Below are 9,899 nucleotides of genomic sequence, written 5' to 3'. Positions count from 1 at the left end.
ACATTGCCCTTGAGGCGGTAGAGGTGAGGTCGCTTGCAGAGTCCGAGGGAAAAACCAACCCTGGAGGGTAAGCAGATTAGGAAAGAAAGAAAAAAGTGCATAAACAGAATAGTAAAGAGAACTCTAGCGGCGCTTGTCGCAAGTATCTCGAGGACAAGTTTAGAGTGCTGTATTTCCAGGCCTTTTGTATCTCGTAGACAACGCTCCAGATAAGTATCACTTCCAGGAAGCCGCGGATATAGTTCAAGCAGCTTCTGAAGTTGTTAATAGTAGCGAGTGATAACAATACTGATCAGCTTAAAATCTGGGGACATTACAGCGGCGTATTGGGTCCGTGGGGATGTAAAATTTCTGGTATTGTGCCCAGAAAACTCGTTTGAATTGATGATAAGTCCAGTGTCATGTAAGCTACTGTCGCGAACAGAATGAAACGTCACTTGATGGGTGGCAGAGCGGCACTGCAACGGTTGTTTCCTTGTAATTATTTCGTTTCGTGGTACAACAGTTGTGTCTCCGAACTGTTAATACTAAAACGCTTGTGTTTATGAGTCCCAGGTCTAATACCTAGTAGACGGTTGAGAAATATCCGTGACTCCGTGGCGCAACGGTAGCGAGTCTGACTCCAGATCAGAAGTTTGCGTGTTCGAATCACGTCGGGGTCAAGCAAATTTCGTAAGTGTTTATTGGTGTATCATATTCACAGATTTCTGAGTATATATATACGCTAAAGGAGGGGAGAGAATTCTACGATATAGTAATAGTCCCGTTCTACAATCCTGAATGAGTTATTCTTCCGAGAAGATGTTGGCGTCGTTCCTGTAAAGATAGTGTAACTGATCCGCGACATCGTTCCAAATGTAATTTACGCACATTTGGAGGAAATTCAATGTAACTATTGCGTCTAGGCTAGTATAGTTGCCCAAACCCTTCGCGGGAACAGTATCTATTCCCCTACACATTACCCCCCCCCCCCACCTACTATTTTCACGTAAACAGTGTCTAACAAATTCTATTAACTTCACATACCGGATGACTATAAAATAGAAGTTGTATTTCCAGTCCCAGATAATATGGAAACGTAAAGTTTAACTATCGAACAGTACTCATCATCATCATCTGTTTACCCTCCAGGTTCGGCTTTTCCCTCGGACTTAGCGAGGGATCCCACCTCTACCGCCTCAAGGGCAGTGTCCTGGAGCTTCAGACTCTTGGTCGGGGGATACAACTGGGGAGTATGACCAGTACCTCGCCCTGGTGGCCTCACCTGCTATGCTGAACTGGGGCCTTGTGGAGGGATGGGAAGATTGGAAGGAAGAGGGAAGGAAGAGGGAAGGAAGCGGCCGTGGCCTTAAGTTAGGTACCATCCCGGCATTCGCCTGGAGGAGAAGTGGGAAACCACGGAAAACAACTTCCAGGATGGCTGAGGTGGGAATCGAACCCACCTCTACTCAGTTGACCTCCGGAGGCTGAGTGGACCCCGTTCCAGCCCTCGTACCACTTTTCAAATTTCGTGGCAGAGCCGGGAATCGAACCCGGACCTCCGGGGTTGGCAGCTAATCACGCTAACCACTACACCACAGAGGCGGACATCGAACAGTACTAAAAAAGAAAATCATTGTCAGGAGTAGGATTCGAACCCACGCCCTCAGAGAGGACCAGAATTCTTCTGACATGCGTCGTACAGGCAAGGTATTCCCTTGAGTCTGGCGCTTTAGACCGCTCGGCCATCCTGACACGGAGCCGTTTGCTCAAGGGAAGAGGCCATAAATTTACCTTCAGTATCCAGGGCCTCCTTTGCTCGCTTTTGTGACTGTAGTGGTCCTCCTCTGCGGTGTAGTGGACAGTGTGATTAGCTGCCACCCCCAGAGGCTCAGGATGGATTCCCGGCTCTGCTACGAAATTTGAAAAGTGTTACGAGGGCTGGAACGGGGTCCACTCAGCCCCGGGAGAATAACTAACTAGAGGTGGGTTCGATTCCCACCTCAGCCATCCCGGAAGTGGTTTTCGAGGATTTTCCCACTTCTCCTCCAGGCAAATGGCGGCATGGTACCTAACTTAAGGCCACGACAGCTTCCTTCCCTCTATCCCTTCTAAACTTCCAATCCCCCACCAAGAGAGCAGGTGAGCGCCTGCGCGAGGTACTGAACATCCTCCCCAGTTGAATCCTCCGACCCAATGTCTGAAACTCCAGAACACTGCACTTGAGGCGGTAGAGGTTAAGTCGCTTGCTGAGTCCGAGGGATAAACCAACCCTGGAGGGTAAGCTGATTAGGAAAGAAAGAAAGAAAGAAAGAAAGAAAGAAAGAAGAGCATAGACAGAATAGTAAAGAAAACTCTAGCGGCGCTTGTCGCAAGTATCTCGAGGACAAGTTTAGAGTGTTGTATTTCCAGGCCTTGTGTTTCTCGTAGGCAACGCTGCAGATAAGTAATACTTCCAGGATGCCGCGGATATAGATCAAGCAGCCTCTGAAGTTGTTAATAATAGTGAGTGTTAACAATACTGATCAGCTTAAAATCTGGGGATATTACAGCGGCGTATTGGGTCCGTGGGGATGTAAAATTTCTGGTATTGTGGCCAGAAAACACGTTTGAATGGATGATAAGTCCAGTGCCATGGAAGCTACTGTCGCGAACGGAATGAAACGTCACTTGATGGGTGGCAGAGCGTCACTGCATCGGTTGTTTCCTTGTAATTATTTCGTTTCGTGGTACAACAGTTGTGTCTCCGAACTGTAAATAATAAAACGCTTGTTTTTATGAGTGCCAGGTCTAATATCTGGTAGACGGTTGAGAAACATCAGTGACTCCGTGGCGCAACGGTAGCGCGTCTGACTCCAGATCAGAAGGTTGCGTGTTCGAATCACGTCGGGGTCAAGGAACTTTTGTAAGTGTTTATTGGTGTACCATATTCATAGATCTCTGAAAGTAGATATACGCTAAAGGAGGGGAGAGAATTCTATGGTATAATAATAGTCCTGTTGTACAATCCTAAATGAGTTATTCTTCCGAGAAAATGGTGGCGTATTTTCTGTAAAGATGTAGATGCATAGTGCAACTGATCTGCGACATAGTTCCAAATGTAATTTACGCACATTTGGAGGAAATTCAATGAACTAGTGCGTCTAGCCTAGTATTGTTGCTCAAAACCTTCGCGGGAACAGTGTCTATTCCCCTACACATTCCCCCCCTACTATTTTCACATAAACAGTGTCTAACAAGTTCTATTAACATCACACACCGTATGACAAGAAAATAGAGGTTGTATTTCCAGTCCCAGATTAATATGGAAATGTAGAGTTTAGCTGTCGACCAGTACAAAAAAACAAAAACGTTTTCAGGAGTGAGATTCGAACCCACGCCCTCAGAGAGGACCAGAATTCTTCTCGTACAGGCGAGGTATTCCCTTGAGTCTGGCGAATTTAGACCGCTCGGCCATCCTCACACGGAGCCGTTTGCTCAATGGAGTAGGCCATAAATTTACCTTCAGTATCCAGAGTCTCCTTTACTCGTTTTTGTGACTGTAGTGGTCCTCCTCTGCGGTGTAGTGGATAGTGTGTTGTACATAACTTAAGGCCACGACCGCTTCCTTCCCTCTATCCCTTCTAATCTTCCAATCCCCCACCAAGGCCTCTGTTCAACACAGCAGGTAGGAAGCCTGCGCGATGTACTGACCATCCTCCCCAGTTGAACCCTCGACCTTATGTCTGAAGCTCCAGAACACTGGTCTTGAGGCGGTAGAGGTGAGATCGCTTGGTGGGTCCGAGGGAAAAACCAACCCTGGAGGGTAAGCTGATTAGGAAAGAAAGAAAAAGTGCATAGACAGGATAGTAAAGAGAACTCTAGCGGCGCTTGTCGTAAATATCTCGAGGACAAGTTTAGAGTGCTGTATTTCCAGGCCTTGTTTATCTCGTAGGCAACACTCCAGATAAGTATCACTTCCAGGAAGCCGCGGATGTAGTTCAAGCAGCTTCTGAAGTTGTTAATAATAGCGAGTGTTAACAATACTGATCAGCTTAAAATCTGGGGACATTACAGCGGCGTATTGGGTCCGTGGGGATGTAAAATTTCTGGTACTGTGCCCAGAAAACACGTTTGAATTGATGATAAGTCCAGTGTCATTGAAGCTACTTTCGCGAACAGAATGAAACGTCACTTGATGGGTGGCAGAGCGGCACTGCAACGGTTGTTTCCTTGTAATTATTTCGTTTCGTTGTACAACAGTTGTGTCTCCGAACTGTTAACTCTTTATAGGTCTTTGGGATATTATCTTCCCACCTCGTATACACGTAACGTGTTTAGGGAGATTATCTTCCCAGTTGTTTCAGAGCATGCAGTTCCACTTGCTAGTTTAAGAGGGCTGCACAGTTTGATTTCAAACTTAATAACCTGATCGCTACTGCGACCTAAATCACTAGGTGGGAAGTATATTTCCCAGTGGTTCCTAGCACGCGTACAGTGGCTGTCACTTTGGGTTCAGTTGCAGTGAAACGGTGTTTGTAGGAAGAAGGAGTGGAATACTCAACACAGAAGATTTCTAAAGATTAGTATATACTTCAGAGATGCAGTTTTTCCTGTTTTATTCAAGGAGCAAATGTATTTGTGCCATGAATATGTAACTACTGCAAGCTATTGAAATACTGAACAGATAAACGTTGACTCAACTAAGTGTAAATAACAAGGATAATGGGCGCCACCTGCAAAACAATTGCAGGAATATTTAATTATGTAGAGCAACGAGCCACTCCCTCTCCCAAGGCGACGGTCATCAGGCTGACGAGGCTCCAGACTTACTTTATAACCTTACCTGTTGCTATATAACCCCTGAAATTAAATTTGGGTAACATGCCAGGTTCAGCCTTACTCCACTGACAAAAGACTCACTTTAAGTTTGACTCTCTGACTTTACTCCCAGAATAAGAACTAATATGTGACAAACACCAACAAAATCAACACTTATGCAACCCACTTAGTGCTTGCTGTTTACATAGAGCAAATATACACAACACTACCCAACAAAATCATCTCTACACGAGATTTACTCGTTTGCCGTCTGCAAAGGCAAATTACAACCCATTAAAATCACAAATCAAAAGTAGAACATCGAATAAGAACTAATATGTGACAAACACCAACAAAATTAACACTTATGCAACCCACTTAGTGTTTGCCGTTTACATCGAGCAAATATACACAATACTACCCAACAAAATCATCTCTTCATGAGATTTACTCGTTTGCCGTCTACAAAGGCAAATTACAAACCATTAAAATTACCAATAAAAAATAGAACATCATTATACTTTTAACATACCTCCAGGTAAGAGCCCCACTGCACTCCACTGTTACCGTGAATCCTAATCTGGTAGAGAAAAGTACGACGACTATTTCTCTACATATGGATGCAACCTTCTTTACGAGGAGCATCCCTAACCTTATTTACACTTCTTCGTCGACGTCTTGAATCCTTTCCAATTGCTGGCTGGACAGAAGGCGTTACATGTCCGGAGGCAAGCAAACAGCAAAATTCTCCATCAACTGAAGCTGCATACTGGGTGACAAGTTCTCACAGGCACTTCTTGATGCATTGTTGGATGCGCTTGAGAACGGTTGGCTGTTGAGAGAGCTCTTGCATTATTGTAGTGATAAAGTAGTGAAAACCTATTGAAATAGCTGAATTTTGTGTATATCTGATTCATTTAGTGCTGTTTATATAGTGGTGTTTAGTGCTTGTTGGTAGAAATTGGGAGTAGTGACATTTATTTAAATTTTGTAACAAGTAATTCAGTTGGTCCTCAGTAAATTACGTTTTCTAGGTTAAGTAGGCTAGCTAGGTGTACCTTGTTTCGATTTTAGGTTTAGGAAATACTTTAGGTAATAATATTAACTTTGAAAATATTTGTAAATATCTGTAGGTTCGTTGGTTATACTTACAAAGGTAGGTTATCATAAGGAATAGTACCGTAACTTCTGCAGCAACTTCTCCGCTATTTCGTATAGATATCCGTTCAAACTGTCGCGAAGGTAATAATTTACTACATAAAAAAAAACTAAGATACGCCTGTAAATCTCCATTTAAAAAGAAGTTAAAGAGATTACACGGTAATAGTTAACAGTCGTTGTATTGTTATTGATTATTGTCGGTCCTCATATTCAAATATTGCATTGTTGGCTAAGTTGTGAACAAAGGGTGTAGTGTAGTCAAGTAAATATAAATAAAAATCAGCTGATCTTGTATTCCATTCATTGGTACTTCTAAGTAGGTAGTTAAAGTATCCGTAATTTATATTTCGCTCCCTCGATCTTTCAATATTTATGAGCGGTTAGCTAATAATAATAAAGTTCATATATCCCAGTAATTGCAGTTCAAGTCCCTGGAGTAGTAGTAGTAGTAGTAGTTTTTATAGAAATATTTGAGAAATTACTGTAGACAACCTCGTATTTTTCAGTAGGCCTAATTAAGGACACTTTTATTTTCCGTCCCGTGGAGTAGGGAAAATAATAGTAATCCACCAGCTGTAATAATCACATAACCACATTTCAGTAGAATTGTAGTGAAGATAAGGTATAATATATTAGATAGTATCTTGCCAGTTATATTCGTGTTTTTCTTCGTGTACGGCAATCTTTTTGATACTTAAGCATTTAACCAAACGCAGGGTAGTGTAGTGTAGATACATTGTAGTATAGATACAGTACATTTAGATAGTGCCGTATCTTGCCTGCTATATTCGTGTGTATCTATTAGACCGTAATACTAATAATAATTTGTCTAAGCATTTAGCTTCGTTGGTAATCTTTGAGTACAGTAGTTCTTGCAAATTTCATTTCTGTTGTGCTTAGTTTAGTGACATACGGTACGGTTCCGTAATTAGGATACGTCTGAAAGTAGTTTAACATTACTGTAGTGTACTGTACAGTAGTATACGAGTAATATCCTATTAGAATTTAGTGTGATTATTTTATTATTGTAAAATATTTGTGTAGTACTGGTGTAGTAGAGGTATCCGTAGAAACTCGTACTAAAATACTGTTGTTGTAATTAGAATAGGCTTAATTGCAGTTTGGAATTGTGTAGTTCTTGTGTAGGCTATTACTTTCGATATTCAGTAATTAACAGCAGTTTTTATCCTGTCAGGGGTTGTAGGATAAAAAAAATAGAGCACGACTAAGTAGTATTGTAGTGTAGTCGTATATTAATTACCTTATTGTTGTGTACTATCCCAGACAATATATCCCTCCGTTCATTTATTTTTTGAAAATAAGTTATTTTATTTTTAATTTCATTTTCCCCCCGTAAAGAATGGCTAAGGAGCGCGAGTGTAGTTTCTGTGAGTGTGGCGAGGCATTGAGGGGTATGAGGGAGGAGTTGGAAAATTTGAGGGAGATAATTAGGATTCTCACAGAAGACAGGAGGGAAGATAGGACTCCCTCAAACAACGTACAGGTTACAGTAGGTGTACAAGAGGGAGGGGAAGGAAAGGGAGGAGTTGTAGAAGACAGGTGGTCTAATGTTCTAAGGGGAAGGAGATTGCAGGCTAAGAGCTCTATTCAGGATCAGAATTCAGGACAGGTGTCTGTGCAAAATCGGTACGAGTCACTACAGGTAGAACAACAGAGGGAAGATGAGGGACAGGGAACTGTTGCTGAGATGTGTGGGAGTAGGAGGAAGGGAAAAGGTAGGAAAGGAAAATGTAGAGTAGATGATAGGAAAAGACAGGTGGAACAGGGTCATGGGAAGGAGAAAAGGGAGGAGGAAATAGCTTCTGCAGTTATCAGGAAAGATAGGGCTGATAAGGAGGGGAGGGGATCAAACGAGGTGGGTAGGGTTGAGGCTCTGGTCATGGGAGATTCCATCGTTAGACACGTGGGGAAAGTGTGTGGAGGAAAGGGTACCAGGGTAGAGTGTTATCCAGGAATTAGGTTGAGGCAGATGTTGAGGAAAGGAGAAGAGAGGGAGGAGGGGAAGGAGAAGGTGGTAGTGTTTCACGTTGGTACCAACAACGTAAGGCAAGCTGATATAAGTACCAACATAGTTGGAGATGTGTGGGATCTGGTAAATGCAGCACGGGTGAAGTTTAAGAAAGCGGAGATTGTTATTAGTGGAATACTGTGTAGAAGGGATACTGACTGGAGAGTGATTGGGGATTTAAATGAGACTATGGAGTGGGTATGTGGGAAACTGGGAGTGAAATTTCTAGATCCAAATGGGTGGGTAGGAGATAGGGATCTGCGCTCAGATGGTCTTCATTTAAACCGCAGTGGTACGTATAAGTTAGGAAATTTGTTTGGAAGGGTAATAGGGAGGTACATTCAGGGAAACGGGATGGCCTAGGGAGCGGTGATAAGGGAACAGGGAACTGGAAATCAAGTAGGGATGACATAAAATTGTTAGTGTTGAACTGTAGAAGTATTATAAGGAAAGGAATAGAATTAAGTAATTTAATAGATATATATTCACCAGATATTGTAATAGGTGTTGAATCATGGCTGAGAAATGATATAATGGATGCAGAAATTTTCCCACGGCACTGGAGTGTGTATCGTAGAGATAGGATAGGAAGGGTGGGAGGCGGAGTGTTCATTCTGGTGAAAGAAGAATTTGTAAGCTACGAAAAAGTTAAAGATGAGACACATGAAATTCTAGGTGTAAGGCTCATTTCTAAAGATAATAGGCAACTTGATATATTTGGAGTGTACAGATCGGGAAAGGGTAGCACTGACGCGGATTCAGAATTATTTGACAGGATAGTCAGCTATGTGGGAAACGACATGGAAAGAAATGTGATTGTAGCGGGAGATCTGAATTTGCCAGATGTCAATTGGGAAGGAAATGCGAACGACAGAAAGCATGACCAACAAATGGCAAATAAGTTAATATGGGAAGGACAGCTGATTCAGAAAGTGATGGAACCAACCAGAGGGAAAAATATCCTGGATGTCGTGCTGATAAAACCAGATGAGCTCTATAGGGAAACTGAAGTAATAGATGGTATTAGTGATCATGAAGCTGTTTTTGTGGTAGTTAAAAATAAATGTGATAGAAAGGAAGGTCTTAAAAGTAGGACTGTTAGGCAGTACCACATGGCTGATAAAGCAGGCATGAGGCAGTTTCTAAAAAGTAGCTATGATCGGTGGAAAACGGTAAATATAAATGTAAACAGACTCTGGGATGGGTTTAAAGAAATTGTTGAGGAATGCGAAAACAGGTTTGTACCATTAAGGGTGGTAAGGAATCGTAAAGACCCACCTAATTATAATAGAGAAGTAAAGAGACTAAGAAGGAGGTGCAGACTGGAAAGAAATAGAGTTAGAAATGGCTGTGGAAGTAAGGAGAAATTGAAGGAACTTACTAGAAAATTGAATCAAGCAAAGAAGGCAGCTAAGGATAATATGATGGCAAGCATAATTGGCAGTCATACGAATTTTAGTGAAAAATGGAAGGGTATGTATAGGTATTTTAAGGCAGAAACAGGTTCCAAGAAGGACATTCCAGGAATAATTAATGAACAAGGGGAGTGTGTATGTGAGGATCTTCAAAAGGCAGAAATATTCAGTCAGCAGTATGTAAAGATTGTTGGTTACAAGGATAATGTCGAGATAGAGGAGGAGACTAAGGCCAAAGAAGAAATAAAATTTACATATGATAACAATGACATTTACAATAAGATACAAAAGTTAAAAACTAGAAAAGCGACTGGAATTGATCAGATTTCCGGGGATATACTAAAGACAATGGGTTGGGATATAGTACCATATCTGAAGTACTTATTTGATTATTGTTTGGTCGGAGGAGCTATACCAGATGAATGGAGAGTTGCTATAGTTGCCCCTGTGTATAAAGGAAAGGGTGATAGACATAAAGCTGAAAATTACAGGCCAGTAAGTCTGACATGCATTGT

At 42.0% G+C, this 9,899-nt stretch overlaps 3 non-coding genes across 3 annotated transcripts; 2 read left to right on the top strand and 1 right to left on the bottom strand.

Annotated features, from left to right (window-relative positions):
• The first annotated feature begins 590 nt into the window (after positions 1-590).
• TRNAW-CCA (transfer RNA tryptophan (anticodon CCA)) lies at positions 591-662 on the top strand. Its single transcript has one exon. It is a non-coding gene; the product is annotated as a tRNA-Trp (tRNA).
• A 954-nt stretch (positions 663-1,616) lies between these two features.
• Positions 1,617-1,734, bottom strand: TRNAL-CAA (transfer RNA leucine (anticodon CAA)). The gene is made up of 2 exons: positions 1,697-1,734; positions 1,617-1,661 (listed from the first exon to the last, which is right to left on the bottom strand). It is a non-coding gene; the product is annotated as a tRNA-Leu (tRNA).
• Positions 1,735-2,802: 1,068 nt separating this feature from the next.
• On the top strand, positions 2,803-2,874 carry TRNAW-CCA (transfer RNA tryptophan (anticodon CCA)). Its single transcript has one exon. It is a non-coding gene; the product is annotated as a tRNA-Trp (tRNA).
• Positions 2,875-9,899: the final 7,025 nt, after the last annotated feature.

Source organism: Anabrus simplex, chromosome 3 (assembly GCF_040414725.1).
Source record: "Anabrus simplex isolate iqAnaSimp1 chromosome 3, ASM4041472v1, whole genome shotgun sequence".
NCBI classification, from domain to species: Eukaryota; Metazoa; Arthropoda; class Insecta; order Orthoptera; family Tettigoniidae; genus Anabrus; species Anabrus simplex.
Note: the sequence above shows the minus strand (reverse complement) of the source record. Positions and strands in the feature narration are given on the sequence as shown.